Raw genomic sequence first — 16,304 nt, 5'->3', positions numbered from 1 at the left:
AGTAAATCAAGTTCTGATTTGTAGCATTTCTGAGGTATAGATGCTTACATTGAAAATTTAATTATCAGCTCAAGAGTCAGTCTAAGCTGATTCTAGCATGCCAGTGTTTACATCTCTTTATATTTACCATATTAGAGATTTAAATGTTTTAGTATTACTATGAAAATAGTTTTAACCTCACAGACCTCCCCAGAGACTCTTAGAGACCACTAAGGGGTCCTCAGACCCTGCTTTGAGAACTGCCATACTAGAGGTATTACTGCCTCCATTTTACAGATGAAGAGACTGAGACTCAAGGTGGTTAAGTGACCTGCCAACAATGGTCACAGAGCTAATAAGTATCAGAGGTAGTATTTGAACTAGGAGCCTCCAAGCCTGACACTGTCCATTATGATACACTAATGCAAAGAACCCTAGAAGGAGCCAGGAGATCTGATTTTGAATTTAAGAATCTGCTCTAGCAAGGTGTGTGAATCAGGCAAGTAAATTAACCATCTCTCAGCCTCAGTTTTCTTATCTCAAAATGAGGATAACAATAGAAGTACCATCCATCTCACAGGGAACTTTGTAAACCATGAAGCCCCACCTAACTTTCTGCTATTACAATTCGGATACACCTGGGATAGATGTTAATATTGTTATTACCCTCCATGGCTGCCAGATTAATATTCTTTACACATAGATTTTGGCCTGTCATTCTTCAGCTCAAAACCCTTTAGTAACTACTTACTGAGTCCAGTCCCAAATGCTTAGCCTGGCATCCACAGCCATTAACAATGTGGTCCCACCCTTCCTTTCCAACCCTACCTCATACTTTTTTACCCTGCTATACCATACTCCAGGCAAAATGGACAACTAGAACACACCCCAAGTTTTCCTGCTTCTACACATTTACTTTTGCTGGAATGTGCTCCTATCTCCTTCCCTCAAATTCTTGTCTATTTTTAAAAATCCCAACTCAAATGTCACTCCTTCTGGGACCCCTGACCACCCAGGGAATAAATATCTCTCAGCACTAATCCTTTCTAGGGCACTTATTGGATAATGTATGTTGTAATAATGTCCTTATCTTATGGCCCCCCCCATGTGAGCACCCTAAGGGAAAGGACTTTGTAGTTCCTCTTTTGGGAAGCATGTATCTGCTGGCTCCTGAGATCCTTTCCGTGGAATGGGACACAGGAGAGAGAAACCTGGATTCAGCACAGTACCTGACTCATAGTAGATGCTTATTGATTGAGGGGACGGGGGAGGGTAGGTGTGGGTGAGGGTATCACAGTGGGGATGATGGGGAGGCCCTGGTTAAGGATGAGGGTCTGAAAATTCGCAACACACTTTTAAGTTTAATCATTAACATTTTCTCCATCACTTTCTTGAGTCTAGACAATCAACAAAATGATAAATCGAGCTCCAATCTGCAGTCTTTGCCAATTTCTGAGGTATAAATGTGATCACATTCAAAAATGTGTTTGCGAACTGGTTCCAGAGGGCTCTAGGACACCCTTGGTTGAGGGTACCAGGCAGGGAACCAGCTTAAACTGACTTCTAGGAGTCAACTGACAAACTTTCAGCATGAGCATTTATATCTCAAATCAGCAAAGGCTATGAATCAGGGCTTGATTTATTGCTTTTTTTTTTCCAATTGTTTAGACATTTTTTCAGAGACCTAGTTGTTAAACATTTACCAGTACATCCCTGCAAGCCCTCAAGTACGAATTTAGAGGCAGCTCTGGAATCAGGAAGATCTGAGTTCAAATCCAGCATCACTGCATCTGAGTAGCTAGACACTCACTGTGTGACCCTGGGCAAGTCACTTAACTGTCTGTGTCAGGTTCCTCAACTATTAAATAAGGACTAGCACCTGCCTCCCACTATTGTGAGAATCAAATGAGGTAAGATCTGAAAAACACACTGAAAACCTTAAAGTGCTATATAAAAGTTAGCTATTATTATTATTAATCAGCACACACCAAGCCTACGAGGCCAACTACATAAGATTATAATATTTTGAATTGAAAGGGATGCTAGAGACCTCGATCCACCTCGATCATTTTTCAGAGTAGGAAACTGAGGCTTAGAAATATAATGTGACTTGCTTAAAGTCAGAGACCGTAAGAATCAGATTCAGGCCCTCTGCCTCAAAATCTAGAGCTCTGTCCACTCCTTCACAGTTGGTGGTGCCTGACCCTTGAAGGCATGCACCCTGGAGATGACAAGTTCCTCCCATACCTACCAGTTCTCTGGTCCGCAGAGAAAGCCACCTTCCTTGGCCCTGACCTGCCGGCCAGCTCTTGGGCCGGTCCTCCTCTGGCTAAGGTCAGACCCTCCGCACCTTACTCAGGAGCTCCTCTTCCCAAGGAAAAATGTCAGGAGGGACTTCAGTGTTCTCTGTCCTAGTGCAGAACGGCCCAGGAAAGGTCAGCCTGCCTGCATCCTGTTTCAGAATAGGAAAACATATTTTTCCCTCCTGCTTGACTGTGTTTCAAAACAACTGGGATATTGGCTTAAATTCAGAGCTGAGTCAAACTCAAATGACCTTAAAGGCAAAATCAAATGACCTCAAATTTTCCTTAAAGCAAAACTGGCTGGAAAATGTATGTTCCTGGTGGAAATCATAGCTGAGACAGGCTACTCCCCATCCTTTCAGCTGAAGTTACTTAGGCCATTCCCAAGACTCTACGGTCAAGCAGTTCTTTTTCTTCTCAGGGTGTCTTTTTCCTCCCCTGTAAAAGCTGGGCTACATGATTCTCCCAGCTCTGAAATTCTCTATCAGGCGCCCTTCTCAGCTCTGACATGCTAAGTTCTTCGAGATTTCTTTCATATATCACATGCTGGTCCCTACTTCCTCCTAGGTCCCAAATGGGATGTTCTCATATCCTTGTTTCATCCCTGTGTATCTCTAGGTCCTGGCCATTTATTCTAGGATGGAAGGGTTTTTAGAATTTAAAGGAATGTTAGAGATCATCTATTCTAATTCTCACAATATACAAATGAGGAAACTGAGTCTCAGAGGGAAGAAGTGAAGTGACTTGTCCAAATTCCAACCTGTAAAAAGTAGCAGAGCTAAGATTTGAACCTATTTCTTCTAACTCTGAGCTCAATGTTCTTTGCACTGTGCCAATCTGGCATGTCTGCCTTTTTTTAAAAGGACTTTCAGTCTTGCATGATTTCCACATCTGCACAGTGATTCCCACACCTGTACATTGCCTCTCACATTGCCTGCATTCCAAAGTCTTTTCTCTAGTTGTGAGAGTGGCCCAAAGACAAGACTTTCACCACATTGAAGAGTTCCCAGATGACTAGGAATCTTAAGCTCAAATCATGCTGTGAAGGAGACCTTGACTTCATGATGCTTTGATGCCTGCTCTGGGTGTCCCATGACGACTGCCCACCCAATAAGGCATATTGTTGTGGTCTCTTCATCTCTCTGGGTCTCAATTTCCTCAGTCTGAAAGTAAGGAGGCTGGACTGACTGAATTTCAAAGTTCCTTCTAGCTCTGGCAGGCTGGAGCTCTCTTTCCTACTTCCTTCTCTAAACCTCTCTCCTCCTCCCCATTCCAGACTCTCAACCAAAACTCCCTTATCCTGCATCTTAACCCCCTTGGGAATGCCTGCAGCTCCCAAGGTGACAACTAGCTATTAGACAAACTGACCTCTACTAACCGGAAAGGGCTGAAGGAGGGCCACCTCTTGCCTCCCATCCCCCCAATGGATCACAAAAGGATCCTAGAATGTTAGTTAGAAGCATTCTTAGAAACTTTCCAATTCTCCCCCTACCTTTTAATTTTATAGAGAAGGAAGCTGAAAGGCAAAAGAGGAAATGACTTGTCCAAGGTCACATAGTTGTTTAGTTGAGGAACCAAGGGTAACATCCTGGCTCCCAAACTCCTAGGTCTGGGTTCTTTCCTATTTGCTCTCGTATTGCCAAATAGAAACAACCTCCTGCTTTTTCAATCTGACCCAGGAAAATGACTCTAATGATGGGAATTCAGGTGGGAGAGGAAAGGAATCCATAGTCACAGATCATCAGATGCCAGTGGAAGAGAAAAGAGAGGATGTTTAGAGCAGAAACTGCTTCTTATATCACATTCTTTAGGAGGCTTCCTATGTTGATTATGCAGAATTCTGGGCCATACTCCAACTCAAATTCAAGGGTTGTGTTGCTTGGGGGGGGGAAGACAAGTCTCAAGTTTAAGGTACTCTGTGTGTCTACACTCCTAAAAAAATATAGCTCACTAGCTTCTACCTGTATGTTTATCTTTAACACTATAGGGAATGGAATTTAAGAATACCTTGAAGGACTAAGCTGTGTCAACTGATAGTAGGATGAAATTTTTATTTCAAAGTAAAATTATAATACCTGCCTATAATTATATGTATTTAAAATGTATTTGCACAAAGATGAGAAAGAAATGTCAGTTAGTAGACACAATTAGCTCAAAGCAAATGTATTTACTGAAATGATATCTTAAGAACACTAGCAAAAAAATAAAAGTTTCAGGGCCTGGAATATGATATTCTGGAGGTCAAAGGAGCTAGGATTAAAACAAAGAATCACCTACCCAGCAAAACTGAGTGTAATCAATGAGGGGGAGAAATTGATATTCAATGAAATAGAGGACTTTCAAGCATTCTTGATGAAAAGACCAGAGCTGAACAGAAAATCTGACTTTCAAATACAAGACTTAAGAGAAGCATGAAAAGGTAAACAGGAAAGAGAAATCATAAGGGACTTATTAAAGTTGAACTGTTTACATTCCTACATGGAAAGATGACATTTGTAACTCATGAGACCTTTGTCAGTATTAGGGTAGTTTGGAGGGAATATATATAGAGAGAGAGACAAAGGACACAAGGTGAATTGAATATGAAGGGATAATATCTAAAAAATAAAATTAAGGTGTGAGAGAGGATTGTATTGGGAGGAGAAAGAGAGCTAGAATGGGGTAAATTATCTCACATAAAAGAGGCAAGAAAAAGCTTTTATAGTGGAGGGGAAGAGGGAGGAGGTGAGAGGGAATGAGTGAATCTTACTTTCATTGGATTAGATTTAAGGAGGGAATAATATACACATTCAATTGGGTTTGGAAAACTATCTTACCCTACAGAAAAATAGGGGGGAAAGGAATAAAAGAGGTGGGGATGATAGAAGGGAGGGCAGATTGGGGAAGGGGGTAATCAGAAGCAAATACTTTTGAGGAGGGGGCAGGGTCAAAGAAGAGAATATAATAAATGGGGGCTAGCATAAGAGGGAGAGAAATATAGTTAGTATTTCACAACATGACTATTATGGAAGTGTTTTGCACGACTATACATGTATAACCTATATTGAATTACTTGCCTTCTCAATGAGGGTGGGTGGGGAGGGAGGAAGGGAGAGAATTTGGAACTCAAAGTTTTAAAAATGAATGTTAAAAATTGTTTCTACATGCAACTGGGAAATAAGACATACAGGCAATGGGGTATAGAAATCTATCCTGCCCTACAGGAAAATAGAAGGGGAAAGGGATATGAGAAGGGGGCAGTGATAGAAGGGAGGGCAGATTGGGAGAAGGGGTATTCAGAATGCATGCTATCTTGGGATGGGGAGAGGGGAGAGATGGGGAGAAAATTTGGAACTCAAAATCCTGTGGAAGTGAATGTTGAAAACTAAAAATAAACTAATCAATAAATAACTAAATATAAATAAACTAAATAAATATAAATAAAACTAAATAAATAACTAAAAATAAAAAAGTTTCCCCCATAAACCTAGGGTGTGCTCTCACATAGCTGTGTATACCATCAGTAGAAAGAAAAGGCACCAGGATCACACAGCCACTATGTGAGGTGAGATTTTAACTTGGGTTTCCTGAATTCTAAATCAAGTACCCTGTAAAACTCAATCAACAAGCATCTCTACTATATGTCAGGTGCTAGGGAGGTGCTGAGTGAATCCTTGAAGTCAAGGAGCAAAAATTTTCATAGGCAGAGACACCTATACATTGAGCATAAACAGAATGACAAGGTGTGGGGTAGGGGTGGGGGAAATAACAGCTGGGGTGGGGGATCCAGCAGGGCTTCATGGAGGAGATGGTATCTGAGCTATAAACAAAGTTTTTGGTCAGGACCATCCATGATGTACACATACTTGAATCAGGATGATGCAAACTCATGTACTTGTAAATCAAATGATAGCCCAGCCAATCCAACAGCAAGTATTTATTAAGCACCAGTTATGTATTAGGCATTGTGCTATGTTTTAAGGACAAAAACGAAACAATCCATACTCAAGAAAATTACATGTTATTGGGGGAGTCAGCATGAACACAAATAAATACATACATAATAAAAAAAAAGAAAGAAAGGGTACTTATATAAAATATGCTGGTAGAAAGGCAGGCATACACTTAAGGAATATAGGTGGCTTAGGCAACTAACACCTTCAATAACCCAATGCCCTGGTACTCTTTTGTTTCTTATGGTGTCCTCATGCTGCTTCTCTTGGGTGCAGGGTCTCTACCTGGTGGATTACTTCCTGGGAAGTCCCTGTTGCAATAACCAGAAGGGACTCTTTTCTCGACTCTCAGAGGACACACTCCTTAGAGCCAACTTGCCATGGGTATCTGGGCCTGCTCCCTGCTGTCTTCTCCTAGGTGAACAGTTCTACTCAAAATACTATTGAAAGCAGTTAAGGAAAGAAGTATGAAATCTCAGAGGTGAGAAATGATTCCTTCTCAAAAACTAGGTTCTCTTTCCATGGCTTTCTCTCTTCTCTGTAGTCAGAGGTCACAATCTTCAGAGTTATCTCTGGCCTCATCTCTCCACTGGCTCCCTAGAAAGCGTATTCCATTTTTTAAAAGGGGCACTAAGGGTGTGATTGAGCCCTAGCTTGTCTAGCTAGCTATTGCCAACTGCCCTCAAATTCTACCAGTTTTATCTGTTTTGTTTTCTTGTTTTTTTTAGGCAATTGGGGTTAAGTGACTTGCCCAGGGTCACACAGCTAGTAAGTGTCAAGTGTTTGGTCTGAGGCCGGATTTGAACTCAGGTCCTCTTGACTTCAGGGCCGGTGCTCTATCCACTGTGCCACCTAGCTGCCCCTCTACCAATTTTATCTGGACGATTTCTTCACACCTCATAACATAAAGGGGTAACCAAGCCTTTGTTGTTGTTTAGTCATTTTGGTCACATCTGACTCTTCATGACCCCCTTTTGAGGTTTTCTTTGCAAAGATACTGGAATGGTTGGCCATTTCCTTCTCCAGCTCATTTTACAAATAAGAAAATTGAGGCAAACAGAGTTAAGGGACTTGCCCAGGGTCACACAGCAAGTAAGTGTCTGAAGTCACATTTGAACTTGGGTCTTCCTGACTCTAGGCCTGGAATTCTATCCACTGCACTACCTAAGTACCCTTTACACTTTGTTTAAGACTTTAGTACCTCTCTGTCTCTGTTAACCTGACCCCTTAACATCTACAATTATATCAGTTGGTAGAAAGTCAATTGATCAGGGGTGTCCTTATCAACTCTATAAGAAGAAAAATCATACATAGGTAACTCTAGTTTTGCAGGCTCCCTGCCCTGATAGCATTGCTATGGAGATGAGACTCATAAAGAGCTATTCTTGAGGTGACCACTTGGTTGAAGCTGGATCTTTGGTTCTGTGTTTTTGGAGGATTCCGTCAGAGAGAAGCTGGAAGAGGGAGTTCATTCTCCATTTTGGAACCATGTGGGCAGATATGGCAGAATAATGTGTCCAAACTCTGGGCCCAAATGCTTGGTTCCCTGCCCCTCCTTCTGGGATTTTATTTTGGTGCACTTCTTAACTGGACTGGGGAGGTGCTAGAAAAGACTTGGGGTTTGAGTCCTACCTCTGACACTTGCTAACTTCTCTGAGCCTCAGTTTCCTCAACTATAAAATGGAAATAACGACTGTTGAACTTACCTCACCAATGACTGTTGTGAGGATCAAACGAAGGATGTAAGATATGCAAAGTGTTTTGCTAACCCTAAAGCATTATGGCAGTGTGAGCTATTTATTAGCCCCTCATTTGGAAAGAGAAAATTAATCCCAGAAAAAAGAAATAAGTTGCCCAAGGTCACAGAACTAGTTAAGTGACAGAGTTGAATCTTGAGTCCAGGTCTCCTACCTCCTCGTCCAATGCTTTTTCCATATCTCATTTGCATTAAGAAGGGCTGAGACCATTATGTTTGCTTTTAGCAGACTTGTCTAATAGAACTAGCTCTAGGAGAAGCTACCATCTTACTCATTTCTTCTTCTGCACAATATATAGAAACTCTCCTGTCCACATTTCTCGCCAGATCATTTGCCTTCCTATTATCTCTCCAAAAGAACAGGAACTGTAGGTACCTTCGGATCCAGGTCCCTCATCTGTGAACCTGTAGACCCTGGATCTTTTGTCACTTTTTTCTTTTCCTGGCATGGAGAAAGTCACCCAGTAACATCAACCAACAAAACAGAAATTTGCTGAGCTGTTTCTTGTTCTTTGTTTCCAGAATAAGGAGTTCTCTGAGGCAGGAGACAAGACCAAGACCCAGAGACAGTGTTCCTGCCTTCTTCTGGTCTTCGCCAGCCTTGAACTCTGGTAACTACGGAGCAGGGAGGGGAGGATGGGGGTACATCAGCTACTACCAGCAGCTCCGCTACAGCCTCAATGCCAGTTCTAGCTCCAGCTACAAACTCTACCCCACATCCAATCTTCCACATGTTTTTCTCTGATCCCAATAGGCATGTGGCTGGCTGCATGACATGGGTCAGCGTAGAGTTTCCTGTGGTTACAAAGAGGCCCAATGAGTTAGAGGGTACGCCAGATGTTTGTGCAAAGAGACAGGAAGAATCCTTAGTTCAGAGGAGGGGAACCAACCTATCGCTGCTGAACACATTCCAAGAAACCACAGGCCTAGACTGTACCATGAAGAGCTTAGGTTAGAGGGGAGAGGTCACAGCCAGATTTGGAATCAGAAGCCCTGGGTTTGAATCCTGGCTCTGTTATTACCATAAAGTGTATGTAGAGCTGGTAAAGAAAGACCTTTGAGATTACTGAGTTAGTTGCTTCATTTGGTTTTTGTAGTCTTGTTTGGCAAGATGGGAACAGAGGAAGGCCAGGTACAGAGGATCTATTCTCTCTTTGCTTGGAAAATTCCCCAGGTAAGCCCGTTATTCAGAAGGCCATGTGCCAGACCAAAGCTGGACCCCTCTTGAAACGCTAGCTGCAGGTATTGCTTTCTGTTCCAGATTTAATCTACCTCACTACTTCCAGGCTTTCCAAATAACTGTATAACCAAGGGTGAGCATGGTAAATAGCTGGCATTTACATAGTACCTTAGGTTTTCAAAGTGTTTTACATGGTATCCCATTCGTTTCTCATAATAAACTTGGGAGGTAGGTGCTGTTATCATCCCTCATTTTACAGCTCAGAAAACTGAGGCCGAGAGATGATGTGATTGAACAAGGTCACACAACTAGTAAGCACTTGAACTCAGGGTTTCCTGATTCCAAGTCCAAGATTTTATTCACTGTGCCACCTTGCTGCTAGAGTAAATCTAGGTATTAGCCGTCTTCGGGGCTGCTTATCCACCTCTGGTGTCCACTTGATTCACCCAACTCTTACCCGTGGCTCCAGGAAACTGTAGCATGTGCAGCAGCCACATCCTGGTAAACCATCTCGGCAGACAGGCTGAAGCAGGTTGAGGGTAACTGGGTTAGGGGGATATCTACCCCAAGCGTGTGAAGACTTTCCCTGGCAGATGAGAATGATTTGTTCCAATGGCCATGAAGATGGCTGAAGCAGGGGCTGTGGAGCACTTAGAGCTTGGTCAGACACTGGAGACACCAAGGTCATCTGCTGTGTCCTGGGCCATCAGCAGTCATCCTGACTTTTGTCCTGCCACTGAGCTTCAATGAGTCAGGAAGAAAGAGTCAGGGTGACGACTTTGCGCAGCTCTGCCTCACTTAAATCCAGTTCACACACGAGTCTAGACATCACCCCATGATGTCACTGGTTCTCTTCAAAAATGAAGGTCAAACAACAGGTATCAGAGGATGAAGTGGAACAGAAAGTCACGGGGCATGAACAGAACACTGAAAAGAGAAAGGAAGTAATCAAGACAGAGAATGGAAATGGAAGAGTCAGTGGTTTCTGATGCCAGGGAGCAAAAAGGGCCTTGCTGCTTAGATACTAGAAAGGGAGTCAGTCAGTTGGTGCCTTCCCTCTTGGCTCAGACCTTCAAGGAAGGCTCTAAGGGGAGCCATCTCATCCACACCAAATACAGTCTGTCTGTCTGTCTGTCTATCTATCATCTTTCCGTCTACCTATCATCTCTCTCTCTCTCTCTCCATCTCTCTCTCTCTCTAGATTGTGTTGCCCTGTCTTGCCCAGCCTGGAAGCACAACAGCCACTCATAGACTTGATCCCACTACTGCTATGAGCAGGAGCTCAGAACTGCTCCTTTTCTGATCTGGGCTGTTCAACCCCTCCTCAGGCAGCCTGGTGGCTCCGGCTCCACCACAGTGAGTCTGGTCCCCATCTCAAAGGCTCTGCCAGCCCCAGCCTGCTTGGGAGCAGCAATTATAGGCCTGTGCCACCACACTCAGCTTAGAATTCTCCTTTAAATTCCTCCCGCTTCTGAAGTGCTCCCACAGCCTGAATATCAAAAGTTTCCGATGGGGTAGCTCTTCGAGGCTTACAAATCATTTTCATCAAAACCCTGTGAGGTAGGCAGTGCCAAGAAACTAAGGCCCAGGAAGGTGATGACTCACCTTAGATTACACAGGTAGTGAATAGACTGGGGTTCAGAAAGAACTCTCCACTCTACCACACTGACTCTTTACTTGGGTGACCCTGGTTAAGTTACTTCCTCTTTCTGGGCCTCAGTTTCTTCCTCTGAGAAATGGGGAACATTAATACATACACCACCTACCTTGTAGCATTGTGATAAAGCTTAAATGAGGCAACAGGGTAAAGGATTAAGAACCAGGAGATCCAGGTTCAAATCCTAGCTCTGACACTTACCGGCTATGTGAGCAATTCACTTAACTCAATTTTACCACCTGTAATATGGAGAAATAATTCTTGTACTATGTCTTTCTGAGGGGTATCTTGAGGAAAGTGTTCCGTAACCCTGAAGGTGATACGGCAATGTGTTCTATAAGTGAAGAGTTGGTGGAAGTGAATTGTCAAGTAGTATAGAAATAGCAGATTTTGTCATAATCAGGTCATAGAGAAGAAAGTACATCTTGACTGATAAAAGAGGGGTTGTGAAATCTTCCCTGGAAGGCACTAAAACCAAGGGTGGTCCACTTTGGCCTGAGAAGCCTGCAGCTGAAGAAGGAGAGGCTGCAAGGACAGATGAATCAGCTCAATGATGATATTTTGGTCCTCATCTGAACCACAGGGCGGGGACTTGGAAAAAATGAACTATTTTCTTTCCTAACATTCTTCTTCAAAAGTTACATTAGAGATACCCTGCATTGGTTGATGTCACATGAGTCTGAGTATGAAAATGAGAGAACTGGGTTCCCTCCACCCCTGCCCACCTTGGCTGTTTGGAGAGGAAGAGGTGAACTTTTCTATGGACTTCTGGCATCTTTCCTGTAACCCTTGTGCTAGAGATTCTTTGAGACCCTAGGTCATTAGAGTTAGAAGACTTTATAACCATAGCCATAACCAGACCATACTAGAATCAACTAGAATCAACATGGGGTGGGGCACTTCCTCCTTATAATGACTACCATCTTTGTGCCACACCTCAATTGTTTTCAGTTGTGTCTGACTCTTTGTGACTCCTTTTTGGGGTTTTCTTGGGCAAAGGCACTGGAGTGGTTTGCTATTTCCTTCTCCAGCTCATTTTATAGATGAGGAAACTGAGGCAGAGTATAGTGACTTGCCCAGGGTCACACAGCTAGTAAGTGTCTGAGGCCAGATTAGAACTCAGAAGATCAGTGTTCCCAACTCCAGGCATGGAACTCTATCCATTATGCTACCTAACTGCCCTGCCTCACCTCTACCAGGCCTGAACCATGGACTTTCAACTATTGGGAGATCCCTCCTCACTAGGGTATTTATTCTATGCTGTGAATTCTAAGGTCTCAGACCCTCTATAGTTCTTTTCATGGTATCCCTCTCCTGGGGTTTGCCATCACCCTAACCCCTATGGGGCTCAGCCCAAACTATATGGTCACACACTGTCTGACTACATTTGTATTTGGACTGTCCTCTAGACCATCATCTTCCTCCTGCTCCCCAACAAATGAATTTGCGCCCAGTTACAAGAATTCAGAGTCATAGCTCTGCTTAGAACATAAAATGTTATAGCTGGAATATCAGAGCTGGAAGGATGGTTAGAACACAGAACAACAGAATGCCGAATCTGGGAGGAACCTCAGGACACTGAAAATAGAATAACAGAATTGGAAAGAGCCTTAGAACAAAGAGCACAGAATGTCAGACCTGGAGGAGACCTAGATCAATGTTCCATCAGCTACCCTATTTCTCAAGGAAGATGCTGAGGTCCAGAGGTGAAATGATTTGCTCAAAGTGATGCAGTAACTCAGTAACAAACACAAGGCTGGAATTGTTCTAATGTTTCTTCTCCTGAGACTTTTAAAAAAGTCTGTTCGGGGTCAAATCCACCAACATTTGCAGTACATTCACTATGTGCAATGTCCTGTGGGGATACAGAAAAGAAGAGGGCCTTGTCCCTGCCCCTGAATCACTCACCATTGGTCTGGGCAGGGAAGACTTACATAGATAAACGAGTGACTGGATGAAAGTACTGTGTCAACCTTCAAGTTCTACAAGATATGAATTATTCTTACTACTGGATGAGTAACATCGGGCACCAAAGATCCATGGGTTTTGTGCGCCAGAGATGCACAGAGGGTCCATGTCATAGGATCTGAAAGTAGAGAAGAGATGCCTGTGGATTTGGAGAGGAGGGAGTCAGGGAGGACTTCCTGAAGGAGGTAGCATTTGAACTATTAAGATTTTGGGGGGCAGCTAGGTGGCGCAGTGGATAGAGCAACGGCCCTGAAGTCAGGGGGACCTGAGTTCAAATCCGGCCTCAGACCAAATACTTGACACTTACTAGCTGTGTGACCCTGGGCAAGTCACTTAACCCCAATTGCCTAAAAAAAATAATAATAATTTAAAAAAAGATTTTTGATAGGAGAAAGAAGGGAGAACTATATATGAAAGGAAAATAGCAGAAATGGTTACAGTTGGGGTATAATGGATAGAACTGAAGGAACTAAAGTCAGAAGACTTGGGTTCAATTCCTGACTGATGTTTAATAGCTGTATCACCTTTTGTAGATCATTTCCCTTCTCTGCACCTTCATTTTATCCATATGTAAAATGAGACGGTTGGACTAGACTGACCTTCAAGGTCCCTTTCTGTTCTAACATTTATATGACCTGTGTTCTAAGGTCCTTCCCAGCTTTCAAATTCTACTTTTTGAGGTCCTTTCCAGGGTGCATGTCCTATGTTCTAAGATACATTCCAAGTCTGGCAAACTTATTTTTTAATGGTTTATGGGTCTTGCCAGCTCTGCTTTTCTATGTCCAAAGATCCCTCCCCACCAGGACATTCATTCTATGCCATGCACTCTAAGGTCTCAGATACTCTATAATTCTACAGTTTGCCACACGATGCCTGTTGAGTAAGCGAATGTTACTAGAAAGAGATGCACAGCCAGTCATATGGCAATTTGTGACTTGGATTAGCAGCACCTGGAGCAGGCGCTGGCCAGACAGCAGGCACAGGACTGCCAGGGAACTGACACCCTCCTTCGTGAGCGCCTGCTGCAGGTTCTGTGGAAGTTCGTGAAGGCTGAGGCTTTCCTAGTCTCTTGATGACTTCTAAAGTTATTCTTTATGAGGCTGTGAGCTCAAGGAGGGTGGGGACTGAGTCTTATTAATCTGTTTTCCCCATAGTGTAGTTGAGCATAGGGTTTGGTAAGTTGGAAGCTTTCAGAATATTTATGCCCAAGTGCTTTGAGCCAGTGAATGACATAGTACAAATCATAAAATTGCATGAAAAGAGGACCAGTCTTGCCTAGGGTTGCTTGGCCGGGGCTGCTACAGACTGGGTGGGTCCCATTTACACCCATGGGAAAGGAACTTAGGCTGCTTCTTGAGGGCCTGACTTGTGGTGGAGGAAGACCAGGAGAGAGCTTTGTGATTCTCTTTCTGTATTCAAGGGGATAGAGGGAGGGCAGAGGAGGGGCCTAAAAGGATGGAACTCAGACTGAGAGAGAAAATTTTACTACAAGCCTTGGGTGGGACTAACAGAGGACAACATCTAAAAGGAGGGAAAGTCAGACTCATGAACTAGTGGGGAACTTTTGGCCAATGTCTTGGGAATTCACTAACAGGTTTCTGGAAATGTTCTTTTGCTTGTTTATTTGATTTTTCTGTAAATAAAGAATCATGGCTTATCAGAGTTGGAAGGCATCTCAGAGATACCTTGTCCAATCCCTGATTGGTCACTCAGTCTTTGCCTAAAGCCCCACCTCCTTCACTAATGTGGTGCTGTCTCACTAGCTTCTGAAGCCTCCATTCTACAGGCTGCTCTCATTGTTAGAAAGATTTTCCTTACACACGCATATCTACTCCACTACAATTCCTCTCTTTTGCTCCATTACTCCTGGCTCCACCCTCTGGGGCTAAGCAAATCAAATCTAATCCATCTTCTATTTGACAACCTTTCCAGAACTTGAAAATGTCTATCAGCTAGGTAGTACAATGGATAGATGGTTGGGCCTGGAGTCAGGAAGACCTGAGTTCAAATCTGGTCTTAGATACTTACTAGCTATGTGACCCTAGGCAAGTCACTTAACCCTGTTTGCCTCAGTTTCCTCATCTATAAAATGATCTGGAGAAGGATATGGCAAACCACTCCTGCCTCTTTGCCAAGAAAATCCCACATGGGGTCATAAAGAGTTGGATGCAACTGAAAAAAAACAGTAACAACATCAGAAGGAAATCTCCTTGAGGGCTGGGAAGTACTTTGCAAACGCTTAATAAATATTTGTTGAGTGGAACCTGTGCCTTGAACTAAATTGTTTTTGAAAATTATACCAGGTGGCAAAGAATTGGAAATTGAGGGGATGCCCATCAATTAGGGAAGGGATGAACAAGTTGTGGTATATGAATGTAATTGAATACTATTGTTCCATAAGAAATTATGAGCAGAGGGATTTCAGAAAAACCTAGAAAGACTTGTATGAACTGATGCTGAGTGAAGTAAGCAGAACCAGGAGAACATTATACACAGGAACAGCAACATTATGCAATGACCATTTATGATAGACTTAGCTCTTCTCAGCAATACAATGATCCAAAACAATTCCAAAAGACTTATGATGGAAAATGCCATCCACACTCAGAGAAAGAACTGTGGGAGTCTGAATGCAGATTGAAGCATACTATTTTCACTTTTTTTGTTTTTTCTTTCTCGTGGTTTTTTCCCTTTTGTTCTGATTTTTCTTTCATACTATGACTAGTGTGGAAATATGTTTACTATGATTGCACAATATTGCCATTGTGGGGAGGCGGGAGGGAGGAGGGGAGAGGAGGGAGGGAGAGAGAAAAACATTTGGAACTCAAAATGGTATAAAAGTGAATGTTGTAAACTATCTTTACATGTAATTGGAAAAAAATAAAATACTATTAAGTGCAAAAAAGGAAAAAAGAAAATTGTACCAAGGTTCCAAGCAATGTGGAAAATATGCATTGTGCAGCAGTCACAGACAGAAAACCTTTGGGATCTATGCAGTACTGCCTCATATTTTCCTCCTGATTTAATATCCAATGGGAGTTATGCATTTAGACATATATATATACAGAGAGGCACATGTGTAGGAAAACTCCCAAGCATATATATAAGCACATGAATGTAGACCCATGCAGAGGCATGCACCTAGACACATGCTCATAGACAAACACAAGGACACAAATTTTTGGTTGTAACTTGCAGCCTAGAACTGAAGTTTTGGGTTTCTAGGGACTGTGTTCAGTCTTGGGGGCTATCTCAATAATCATACTCTTTAGCTCATGTCCTACCCAAGGTTTCCCTTAAAAACATCAAGAATTTACTCATTTTGCTCCTACCAGAGTTTCTCCTGGGGACATCAGAATATAGCTCACGTTTAGAACTCTACAGAAAAGGTAAAAGGGCTTCATCCTCCATTGTAAGCACTTAGATTAACAAACCATTAAATATAGGTAAAGGCTTTATTTAACACCCTCTCCCAAAACACACACACACACACACACACACACACACACACACACACACACACACACAC

At 42.8% G+C, this 16,304-nt stretch overlaps 1 protein-coding gene across 3 annotated transcripts in view; it reads right to left on the bottom strand.

The window, feature by feature from the left end:
• The window catches only part of ACKR2 (atypical chemokine receptor 2), a 78,968-nt gene that overhangs the window by 23,896 nt on the left and 38,768 nt on the right, over window positions 1-16,304 (bottom strand). Inside the window, exon 1 of one of the 3 annotated variants that reach the window (XM_027837279.1) lies at window positions 2,231-2,426. The exons of the other annotated variants lie outside the window; for them this stretch is intronic. The gene's annotated coding sequence lies outside the window, so the exon portion shown is untranslated. Of the gene's footprint in view, window positions 1-2,230; window positions 2,427-16,304 lie in introns of those variants that run through there. 3 annotated transcript variants of the gene reach the window in all.

Source organism: Vombatus ursinus, unplaced genomic scaffold (assembly GCF_900497805.2).
Source record: "Vombatus ursinus unplaced genomic scaffold, bare-nosed wombat genome assembly UNPS02014820.1, whole genome shotgun sequence".
Classification (NCBI taxonomy): domain Eukaryota; kingdom Metazoa; phylum Chordata; class Mammalia; order Diprotodontia; family Vombatidae; genus Vombatus; species Vombatus ursinus.
This window is presented reverse-complemented; position numbering and strand designations above follow the sequence as displayed.